This window comes from Equus asinus, chromosome 30 (assembly GCF_041296235.1).
Source record: "Equus asinus isolate D_3611 breed Donkey chromosome 30, EquAss-T2T_v2, whole genome shotgun sequence".
NCBI classification, from domain to species: domain Eukaryota; kingdom Metazoa; phylum Chordata; class Mammalia; order Perissodactyla; family Equidae; genus Equus; species Equus asinus.
Window position 1 is genome coordinate 10884753 of NC_091819.1, and position 13064 is coordinate 10897816.

General features: G+C 36.2%; 1 protein-coding gene across 4 annotated transcripts in view; it reads left to right on the forward strand.

The window, feature by feature from the left end:
- BRINP3 (BMP/retinoic acid inducible neural specific 3) overlaps positions 1-13064 on the forward strand; it is a 393852-nt gene that overhangs the window by 303154 nt on the left and 77634 nt on the right. The window lies entirely within an intron of this gene.

A 13064-nucleotide genomic window follows, 5' to 3' on the forward strand; every position in this document is an offset into this window, starting at 1 on the left:
AAGTAATGTATCTTTGGGAAATCACCATCATAATGCTTGCACAATAGTGAAGCATCACTTTATTGAACATTTATTTAAGAGGCTGAAATATCAGTTCTAGTCTAGATCAATCCCTCTGATAACAATTTCACTAGCTTTGCAATTTGCTATTTCAATTTAATATTGCCAGTGGTGTGAGACCTGCTATTATTTTTATTGCTTAGATTACTATTGAAAATATTGTTGTGAGAAAGAAGTAATATTGCCATGATTTATTATGAGGCCACTTTTCTTATATACAGTTCCAGGACTCTACAAAACCATCAGGCTCTGAGACCATACGGTGCCATTTATATCTTTTATGACTGACTCTCCGAGTTCTCCACAAAGAATAAGAATGGCGATTTTCAGAGCCGTGGCCACAGCAGCTCACCACTGCAGCAGGTCAAATAAATATGATGCTCCCGTTTGGAAATTTGGTGGCCCATTTCAAGAAAAAAAATCAATTAATAACTGTCTCAGTTTTGTTTCTCTGCCCCATGAAATTCCAAGATAATCTACAATGAAAAAACGCAAGATTATTGAACACACGCAGGAGCTGTTAAATTTAAATTAACATAGGACTTTTCTCCTTGATTAGTATGTTTAGATGATTTGAAACATGAAACATTACTTGTTAAATTTTTGGGGAATGAATATTACAAGTCCCTTTCCTTGAAATTGGTCGCATATCATCTTCTTTTGATTAGCACATAAAATGTGATACTGCCTCTTACTATGAAATTGGTCTTGCTTGTTCTTATTATTGTAGCATCAATGTTTGTTGTTACATATAAAACTATATGGCTATTTTGTGTATTAATTACATCTTATATACATTTTCTACCTAGTATGTAAACTTTGAATATTGCTGGTTATATGTATACTATTCTTTAGAGCAACAGTTCTCAAATTGTGTTCAAGAGAAACCTGTTGTTCCCTGAGATCAAGCCTCTTGTTATAATGATGTTGAAATATTATCGCTTCTTTTTTTGCTTTCCTTCTCTTATGAGTGTACAGTGGAGATGTCTAGAAGCTACGTGATGTGTGACACTGCCATCAATTAAATGCAGAAACAGATAAGAGAATCAAGTATTTTCTCAAGCCTCACCTTAAAGAGATTTACAAATATGTGAAATAAGGTCAATCTCTCACAAAATATTTCTTGGTTTAGAAAAAAATAATTTTTATAAAAATATATTGCTTTTATGTAAAGGGCTAGTTATTATTATTTTACATGAATTAATAAATGGATATTTAATTTAATATGGCAAATACCTGTACAATACTCCACACAAGCAAAACCTCTTTCGGGTCCTCAGTAATTTCTAAGAATCTAAGGGGCTCTTGAGATAAGTTTAGGAACCGTCATTCCCTACTCTTCCTTTCCCATCTTCAATTACAGGAATCTGCATATTGCAGAAGTAAGGTTTCAGGGCCAGGGCCCCTTCAAGGGCTTGAGGAGATGAAGACCAAAGTTGGCTCTTCTCTCGTGGCTATGATATGGCTGCTCCAGCTTCAGGTCTGCAATTCACGCAGGAGGATGCAGGATAGGCTGAGAAGGATGAAGGGCAGTACCTAAATCTGAAAAACAAAACTTTGCCCACACAGAAGTTTCACGCACCCCACCCCATCCCTGCAGATGGCTGCTTTTGTCACATTGGCCAGAATATTGTTACATATCCATCAGAGGCTACGGGTAGTTTTATATTTGGACCCATTGCCATCAGCAATAAAATCAATGTTCTGGAAGGGAATGGATCTGGTAGGAAACCAGCCCAGCTGCCTCACCTGCTTTCTTCATCCAAGCTTAGGAAAATAAAGGCACTAGCGGCATTATGGGAACAAGGAGCTTGAGATGGGAAATAGTGCTTACATGAGGCAGGAATTTGGAAAGTGAGGGACTGAAAGAGGTAAACAGAGAATTAGACAAACATTCATAGTCCACTTAATCTCAAGGTCCTGGTAAGGGTGAAAAAGCTGGAGCCTGTGGACAGGTTCCAGAGGCTGCTTGCGTCTGGCCATTGTGAAGAGGGAGCCCATGCAGATGTATTTGGAAGTTGCTGCCCCTGGGCAAGCTGCCATTTCTGTGGGAGCTGCTAAATCTATAGAAGCCACTATGTCACTGCATTTTGGGAAGAACTGTGTCTGACTGTCACGTGTTCGTTGTTATAAGCTTCTGAGAATGATGGCTTCCGCTTCATGTCTGCCTTCCACATCCCACAAGTTTCTCTCATTGACAAACTCCAACCTGGCACCATAAAAGGAACAGGATTTGGGGACAGAGTACTCAGCTTTGGACTGGTGATGATGGTGTGTCAAGTTCATAACAAACAATTGAGCATGGCTGGCAACAGTGTGTAAAATGTAAATACCACACTCTGAGGTGTTTTCATTTGGAATAAATAGACTAAACATGAACAATTAGAAGCATCACATATAGTTTTTATTCAAAAAAGTCAAATTCCTGGCAAACTTAGGTCATATTATGAAAAACGGATTGGAGGAACGCAACGCAAAGTATATTTGGTTAATTCAATCCAGAGACAAAAGTCTTCCAAAATTAAAAAATATGGGGAATCACTTTTGATCAAGGCATAACAAAAATAGAAATAACATCTCTTAATTCCACATAAAGGCTAATATATAAATATTCATGGAAAGAGTTAAGGCTAAACATATATCCTTAATTTCTATACATTATGTACATAGGAATTCCTATATATATAATTCCTCCACATATGTATTAATTATGCTTAGGCATTTTATATATGTTTAGGGGTTGATTTGTCACCACAAGCACTGACTCTCTTACTGAACATTTTATCACATTTTTTTTCCTTCTGGTAGCTACTTCAATTATATGTAAGACTTCTGCAAGAAAGGAAGAAAAAGAAAGCAGATTTCAACTGAATATCACATGGCCACGTAACCTTTGTGTGGCTTCCCATCCTGTCTAGTTGTGTATAGAGACACTGTGTGGCTAGTGGAGAAAGACTCCTTAGCTTGATACGGTTTCCTTCTTGTTTCTGTATAGGATCTCAGTTGCTTTCTTTTTCACAAGTTTCATTATTCAAAAGGTGTGTTACTCTTTGTTAAAGTTTGGTTTTCCAAAGTCCTGAAATAACGTATTAAGGTTCTATCAAATAACCAGGGACTAAGATAATTTCTCTGTAGTACATCGAGAGTCCTATCTATACTTGGAACTTTACTGGGAATAGACTATATCAGATTACTTGATATCTATACTTTGTTTTGACTTTAATTATACATTTGCCAATTGAACATCAAAAAATGATGGTTTTATTTATATAGATTTAAAAATTGTCCTGTGTGGAAATATTTTCTTGCTTTTTTTTGAGGAAGATTAGCCCTGAGCTAGCCTCTGCTGCCAATCCTCCTCTTCTTCCTGAGAAAGATTGGCCCTGAGCTAACATCCATGCCCATCTTCCTCTACTTTATATGTGGGACACCTACCACAGCGTGGCTTGACAAGTGGTGTGTTGGTCCACAACTGGGATCCGAACTGGCAACCCCCAGGCTGCTGACTTGGAACATGCAAACTTAACTGCTGCGCCACTGGGCTAGCCCCAGAAATATTTTCTAATAGTTGAATAATATGTGAATTAGTATTATTTTAGTAATTATTAAATATTTTCATGGATGCTTATGACACTTAAGATGATGACATAGTAAAAAAGACAAATTATGGGTGAAAATTCTTAGTTTAAGTACTAATTCAACTTTTCTCTAGGCCTATGTTCGTAGAGAAATCATTAAACTTCTTTGGGCTCCATTTTCATTGTTGAAAAGGAATGAAAGCTGATGCAAAAATTGATAATTAGCCTACAAGGGGAAAGTGGTACCAGAAATGCTTTTCCTGCCTCAAGAGAGAAAGTACATCCCTTGAGAATTGCCTCCTATTTCAAGGGTTTGAAGTCAAATCTCTTACTTCTTACCACTGTCAGCCTAGCCCTGGAGTCTCTGTCTGATAATAGCTACACAATTTCAAATGAGTTTGATCTCATAGGCAGATACTGCTTGTGTGTTCAATAGTTGTTCTCTAGGTATTACTTACAAGGTTTTACACTTGGAGAAATTTACTCATCTCTAAATCATAGCTACAGTTTTTGTACAATGGACAGAGCAATAACTATTGTGTAGAATTAAGAGAATTCTTGTAGAAGAAATCTGTAGCAGTGTGCTTGATTGATAGTTAAAAGATACTGAATGTAAATTTTCCCTATGCAATCATGAATATGTACTTTTAGTTTTGCTTTTAAGCGATGATCCCATGTTATTGTAGGACTTTTTGATTGATTATTTCTCGATATTCTGAAATTTACATACACTGTAATTTCACCAGCTGGACCCCATTTGTCAGTTTTCATCCCCAAATTCAGAAACGTATCTGTGGTTTTATATTGTAGTGTTGCTTTCAACCTGAATTTCCTTTTTCCATAATAATGTTCAGGCTTAGAACTATAATACACATCTTATTTCAACTTTATTTTCCCATATGGGTACTTGTGGCTTCATATTTTATATGACTAGACTCAAACCCTACTTTTCCAAATGAATTATTCTGTGTATATTTATATTTAGCTTCAACCATTTCTCTCCAGATCTTGTCAAGTGGTTAAGCCATTTAAGAAATATATACTTAATTCACACTGTGTATAATGTGCTGTTTTAAGATTTTGCAAAGGAAAAATAGAAAGAAAAATAAAATATTGTTCTGACCCTCAGAGAAATATAACATGATATCTCCTTTACATTTCCTTTAGTCTATTATTTTCTTCATTTTTCTCTCACAGTTGCCTCTATGCAATAATCCCATAATTCAAATTAGTTTCACATCCCATCTCAATAAAACCAGCCCAGCCTAATGCATGATTCTTATGATATTGGATATGATAACATTTATGAAAAGTCTACCAAACAAAAGTACTCTTTAAATATAGGGAGAATAATTTTATTTTCCTGTTAACCCTCAAAAGAGTTTATGCTTATTAAGGCAGGAGTCATGCTTTGTTTAGACTTGATTTGTTCTGGGCGTTAATTAATAACTCTGTCAGTTTGAACAACTTGCTGACCCTTGCTAAGGCACATTTCCTCATCGGCAAAATGCAGGGTGTAGTAGTACCCATCATCTCTGACTGTTGTAAAGATTAAATGAGATAATCCACGTAAAGCGCTCAGCACAGCACATGAAAAAACACTAAATAAATCATTAAAAGAAAGATAATAGCTAGCATTTATTTACCACTAATTATATAAAAGGCATTTTATGAAGTTGTCATGGTAATCTAATTTAATCTACACAGAAAACCTATGAAAAAAGTGCTATTGTTATAGCCGCAATAATTATTATTACTGCTTCATTAGCTATTTAACTAGCACAGTGATTGGCACACAGTAGACATCAATAAATATTTGCTGTACTCTTGTTAAACTCTAGGCTGCAATTACCTTTGAGGCCTCAATTAACTGTATCAGTCAGCGTTCTTGCAAGAATAGAATCTGACTGCAGCAGAAAAGGAATTTATTTAAAGACATTGGATTGGAGACCTCACAGAATCAGCAGGAGGACAGGAGATTCTGGCTCAAAGGCTGTAGGAACAATCTCTAAATCACAGAGCAGGAGCCATTTCTTGAGGACATCAAAGAGCAAAAGTATCTGCAGCTGGAACATCTGCCACCCCGTTCCAGGTCATCGAAGTCATCATTATCAATAATGATACCAGATCAATCATTTTATGCAACTTCTAAGATTTGTTATCAGGGGCTGCAGTTTTCGTGAGATTTATCTGCAGTCCTTGTGCACAACTTAGGTATGGGCCAGCAGCCAGGATACCTGTGCCTCGTGTTTTTCAGGTCTTTCAGTATGATGTCATTAACAAAATATGTCCTGTGGCATGGTGAGATGCTCTACGTTCCTTTGAAGTAAATTGTAACACAGAGGCTGAGAAATGATTTAACCCTCGAATAAAATGACAATGTTTAACTCTCGTAACTGACACAGGAAAGAAAACTGCTTCTGGTCTTCTCTAGTTACAACGATAGAGAAAACAATTTCTACCAGAGAAGAAGCTTTACCCTAGAGCCAGGAGTCATGCCACCAGGAAGCTACCATAACTGGGATAGCAGATTTAATTAGAGTTGCTCTGTGGTTAACCTTATAGCCAACATAGTGGGTGAATTGGAGACGGAATATGAATATTTTGTTGTTAGTGCCCTTGAGTGATTCCAACTCCCAGTGACCCTGTGTCCAGCAGAGCGGAACTCTGCCAGGGCTTTTTGCGCCGTCTTCTCCCCTTCCGGCGCTATATCAGACAGCGCTCCACTGTTATTCACAGGATTTTCATGGCCAATTTTTGTTGAGGTGGGTGGCCAGGTCCTTCTTCCGTCTTAGTCTAGAAGCTCTGCTGAAATCTGTCCATCCTGAGTGACCCTGTGGGTATTCGAAATGCCAGTGGCCTAGCTTTCAGCATCACAGCAACGCACAGCCACTGCAGTGTGACAACCAACAGATGGATGGAGTGGTTCCCTGACGGGAAACGAACCCAGGCCACATGGTGAAAGCAACGGATCTTAATCTCTAGACCTCCAGGGCTGGCTGATGTGAATACTATCCTCACAATTTTCAGCGTTGAATGGCTCTCTAATTCCTGCAAGTGTGTCAAGCACAAAAAACAAGCAATAGCGTCTTGAATTTAATCTTTTGGTAAGAAGAGGAAGCTTTGTTTTATCCTTCTTAACCTAATAGATCTTATTTCGTAACAGGTTAGGAAGCCAATGTTCTTCTAGCCTGACTCTTTAGTCAAGGATTTGGAAAATAGACGTAGAATGGATTAGGGTCCCACTGGACATAATTCGAGGGTGATTCAGGAAAGAAGCAACTTACTATCTTATTTCTACATGGCCACACTCTGACCCATGGAATATAGTGGCATTCAGTGGCCCTAGGAATTAACTCAGAATACAGAGGAAAGATTTGCTTTACTTAAGCTGTGGTATATCTTTGAAATGAGTCAGTACTGAGAATGCGATAGAATAGCATTCTTCTCTCTCATGATGACTCGAGTCAGGTCTTTATTGCCGGACAATTTTTTTTTTCAATTATACAAATCAAATAGGACCTCAGGGTAATGGTGCTGTATTTAAGTCCTCGGAGACCATGATCTGATTAATAAACTGTAAAATTCCTACAGGTTAGACCTTTCTAAGTAGCACCCTGGACCTGTTGTCTGTTACAATACCTATGTCCACTGAGCCTCTGATGGCTAACAGCTGCTACCAGGCCTTGGTCACAGAAAGGTAATTGTATCCTCATTGAAATCAGAGAACTCACCCAATTTCACACATTTGCACACTGACTAATGTCCTCAGCCTACAGAAAACAGTCAATAGTGTACATCAGAGATGCCAGCATTCTTTTCACCAATGTGTATAATGTTCCTTCTCCAATAAAAATTCACAAATTCTTTTTTCTTTCTTTCTTTCTTTCTTTTTTTTTTTTTGCTGAAGAAGATTGGCCTTGAGCTCACATCAGTGGCAATCTTCCTCTATTTCACATGTGGAACACTGCCGCAGCATGGCTTCATGAGTGGTGCGTAGATTCACACCTGGGATCTGAACCTGCAAACCCCAGGCTTCCAAAGCAGAGTGAGGAAACCTAACTACTATGCCACCTGGCCAGCTGCTAAATTAGCAAATTCTTTATAGCCATTGAAAACTTAGTCTTATGTTAGAATATTTTCAGTAAACTTCCCTGGGGCATGATGAGTGATAGAAGTGGGGCCTGATGAATGTTGGCTTCTCAGTGAAGGTCAGTCCTTTGATTATGATCATTACAATGACTGAAAGCAAGACAAAGTTAGTCCATCAGACAGGGAAGAATGTACTGTTTCTTGGGAGAAAGGAAAGTGAGCATTAATGCTTTGGGTTATTCTGACTTAATTCCAGTCCTGCCACATATCTACCTTTCACTTCTCAGATTCCCATGCCTTCCCACTCAGTGTCCTTTCTAATTTTAATGTAACAGATCTGGCAGGAATTTAAATTCAATCTTGGGATCAAAGTTTGTTTTGAAGCCGTACAGCTGCAAGAGATAAAAGATTCCTTTAGCAAGGTCTTTGAAAGTCTCCTAGCATTCATTCTGTGCTCTGAGAACAAAGGGTAGGAATTTGAGCTCTTTAAGCAAGTCATCTCTATTTGTCCCAAACAACTCACCCTCAGTCTTTGAATTTTTCATGTTCCTCATTCGGTTCTCCTCAGGAACATAATCTCAAATGCTATTTCTACAACAAGCTCTTCGTTCTAGATGGGCACAGGCAATATTACTGTCAAAAGTTCCACCTTTAATACTGTATGGATTTAAAAAGCTTTTTGTTCCAACCAGTCCAGGAAACAGAGTCCATATTCTCCCTGTTGTCCATAGAGGCTATTGCCAAACCACATCTCATACCAGTACTTCTTTCAGCCCAGATTCTTTGCAGCAAGAAAAAAAGGCTCCAGCTAACCTAAGCTAATAAGGAATTCAGTAAAGGATATTGGATAGTGTATAGAATCATTAAGAAGGTTAGAAAAGCATGCTCTTGAGCTACATAGTTCAAAGTCAAGAATCTTGGACAAGACTTATTTAGCGAGGTCATCACTGTTGACTGCAGTGACTGCTAGATTACACTAAATGCTAACTTCACTGCGGTGACCACTGCCTCCTGAGAGAATTGCTCTGGGCATCCCCTTTGTGATTGCATCAACAGCTTAAGATCCAAAATCTGGGTGGGTACACCCGATTCCTATAGCTTAGATGGTGCATCTGCTCTGTAGCTGCAAGGGCAACTAGAAAAGTGAGGACCCAGGTCTTGCAGGTTCTATAGAGATAAAGCTCTGTTTGGGTAATTCTCAAACATTTGAACGGGGCGGGGGGGTACATAAACAGGAAGATCCAGATTAATTGGCTCCCCATATTGAAGTATTTTAATATAAAAATATGATGTATCTTTCAGAGAAAAAGTAAACAGGAAAAGCACGAGTTATTTCTAGGCAGCTACTCAGGATTTAGGGTCTGTTTTTGATGAACGCCCTTGTATACCGGTATATCACTTTGTAGCCTCATAAAAATTGGCCAGTTTACAACTTATTGAACAGGCTGGCCGTGTACTTTATGCGGCATTATAGTATCTTGTCAATTTCATATGAGCTCTAGACTCATGCCTTATGGAATGGTTTGAGTAGACTTTCATTGATATGTGGCCACTCAAAGTCTTATTGGTGATATACCGTAGAAGTTGGGAAAATTCTAAAGTGATAAAAATCGTTCAAATAGTCCCTTAGAAGCGTTTGGAGGAAAAACAAAACTTTCTAAAAGTAAAAATTGACCAATTCTAGTCAGGATTATGGAGTGGGTCAAAATTTGTATATTAATTGCACTCCCTCAAGGGTCAGATTTTCTTTTCAGCTTTTGCTAACTTATTCCTGCCATTTAGGACACTGTTTACCTGACTTTTGAAAAGCCATAGGACTTTATCTTCTACACAACTTTGCAAATTATTGTAGCATAAAATGTTATCTGGCACCCTCTAATCATTGTATTTTCTTTTTGTTATGTAAATCACTAGATTTAGATAATAATTATAACGTATCATTCCAATTTTATTTTCTTATTCTGTAAATGTGAATTTACTGATTGCCAAAAATGAAAGAAAAGATATCCATAGGAATATTTCTGGAGATTCGATTGACTTCTAAATAGATACAGAAGATGTTATTTTATCATTAGAAAATATTTCATGTCATTTGTCATTTTTTAAAAATAAGATGAAAGGTTTATCCATACTCTCATAGACTGAAACATCTGTATGTTCTGTGCACAACAGGTGCCCAATAAATATTTTGAGTGACTATCAATGGTGACTCTTAATGACTTCATAATGAAGTAATTATTCAAGGCTCATGTTAAAACTATGTTTCCCATAAATTACATAGTGACAGTTTTCAGCTGACATACACTATCACATACACTTTGGTAAAATTAAATAAATTCTATTTTAAAACATTCTTTAACTTGAATAAATTTACTGACTAGAAACTTTCAGAATACTATTACAGCAAACAATGAAAATAATTAAAATATGCATACGCATGAAACAATAAAGGCTTATCAAATGTGTTCAAGTAAAAGATGACAATGAAATGAATGATTAGTTTTCAAAGTAGTGGCATCTGCTCTGTGAATAATGCAAGAAATGCTTTCCAATTTCCATGCATCAACTCCTTTAATCAAAAGAGGGAATTTCTCAAAAGAGACATATGGGACCAAACAAAATGTAGGTACTGTGAAATTGGAATTCTAAAATGCATCTCTTGTTTATACTCTGCGTACTTAAAAAAAAAAATGATTTGAAGTGTATCAGATGGATATATCCTCAAAAGTCTTTCCCCATAATTTTTGCTGTAAAAAGTCCATTTTTCCTTTTGTTTATTTTTCCTTCTTTAATGTCCAAAACATGCCATGGCTTTATATGTATTTGCTCTATAAAAAATAACCCCAATATTCATGAATATAACTTTCTGTTAATTGTTAAAATGTGCATTTTCCAGGACTGATGAAATAGTTTGGATCTGAATATTGAAATATACCTAATACATAAAATAAGTATAAATTAATTGCTCTCTCTCTATATATGTATTAATGTAGTCTACTTTTTCCAATGTGATGTGAATGGCATAGTTTAAGAAATGTTCACGACAATTTGGAGGTTTTAAAATACTGTAATAGAGACATGCCCACATACAAGCAAGAGGTATTGACACATGTTACCCACAGTATGTTAGATACTAATAACTGTAGCTGGACATTGGCAAACAACAGTTTTTGAATTGGATATTTAAGACTAACTAAAAGATAATTTAAAATAGCTGTTCATAACGTCATAGAATTTTAAAATTAAATGAGATTATCATCATCTAGAGCTTTCTATCCCATTTACATAAGAGGAAATTAAGGCACAAAGAGGCTGAGGTTTAATGCATACCATATAACGTTTTTATAGGTAGAATAGTGACTAAAATGTGGTTTATTTCACTCGCCAAATAAAACTTCTTCAGCCGTTGAAAACATTTTTCAAATCTTGTGGCCTGTGGGTGTGTATGTGTGGAGGAAACCCAGTCATGTACTATGTGGAAATGGCTGCAACATGATATGCTTAACAAAATAAATCTTTTAAAGACATCCTAAAAGCAAGAAAAAGCTTGTTTTAAGTCCTTGTTCTTAATATTTACATTGAAAGAAAAGGAGAGATGGGGGAAAAGACTCTACCATCTTTTACTTTTTGGAAAAATATTTTTATTGTGGTAAAAAATATGCAACACAAAATTTGCCATTTTAGCTGTACAACTCAGTAATATTAATTGCATGCACCATGTTGTACAACCATCACCATTATTTGTTTCCAAAAAATTTTCGTCAAGGCAAACGGAAATTCTGTAACTATTATGCAATAACTTTCCATTTGCCCCTTCCCCATCATCTGGGAAATTCTAATCTATTTTCTCTTTCAATGAACTCGACTCCTCTAGAGACTTCATATAAGTAAAATTATACAATAATTGTTCTTTTTTGTCTGACTTATTTCACTTACCATAATATTTTCAAGGTTCATCTATGTTTAAGCACGTATCAGAACTTCATTCTTTGTTTTATGTTTTTTTTGTTTTTTGTTTTTTTTGGTGAGGAAGATTGTTCATGAGCCAACATCTGTGCCAAGCTTCCTCTATTTTGTATGTGGGATGCCACCACAGCTTGGCTGAATGAGCAGTGTGTAGATCTGCCCCCGGGATCCAAACCCACTAACCCCAGGCCACCAAATCAGAGCACTCACACTTAACCTCTACACTACTGGGCCAGCCCTGGAACTTCATTTTTATGACTCAATAATATTTTGTGTATATATCACACTTGGTATCACATTCACCTATGGATGGATAGTTGGATTGTTTCCATCTTTTGGCTATTGTCTCAATTATCTTCTGTGTTTAGATAATTAATAGGTCTTTTAGAAGATTATTTATTTTAGTGTACCATCAACCTTTGTTCCTACTTTTCATTAATCAGACATTTGAAAAGAAGACAATTTCAGACATGAGAATTATTGACACAAAAAGAAAAGCCAGAATTTGAGCTTTAAATTCTTTTTAAATTTTTTTCTTTAGTATACATTTGTTTTTTATACCATTATATCTTGACCAATTGGAACACAGTTAAAGGGAATAACTAGAGTACACGGTTGAATATTATATATTTTTTTTATTTACGAGGCTTTCTTTTTTTCTTTAAACATTAATATAATCATTTAATAGTGATTATATGTATTTTCTATAATGAGTTAATGAAAATTCCTGAAATATTTCTTTAATATACAACACTTAGAAAGGATTATTAATAGTAATGCCAAAAAATGAAAGCTAGATTAATGATCCTACCTATGAGGAAAAGTTCATTCAAATACCATTAAAAGGAGAACATGGAAAAATTAAGTTCAACTTAAACTTTCTACTCAAACTATTTGCTTTAGCACAAATTACTTTAATTATCTTCTTCCATGAAAGCTGTATTTTATTTAATTTATTTTTTTGAAGAAGAAGATTAGCCCTGAGCTAACATCTGCCACCAATCCTCCTCTTTTTGCTTAAGAAGATTGGCCCTGAGCTAGCATCTGTGCCCATCTTCCTCTACTTTATGTGTGGGATGCCTGCCACAGCACGGCGTGATAGGTGGTGCATAGGTCCATGCCCAGGATGCGAATTGGAGAACCCTGAGCAGCTGAAGTGGAACATGTGAACTTAACTGCTATGCCACCGGGCTGGCCCCAAAAGCTCTATTTTAAGGGGAACAAAAAAGAAAACAATCCTAAACCATCAAAATAAAAATCCTAGCTTGCTCTTAATTTGCTACACACAAAATAATAGATGGTATTTGTTTTTAATATTCACAGATTAAATATTTTGGGGAAAAGGGGAAATTGTTTTATAATTAAAGT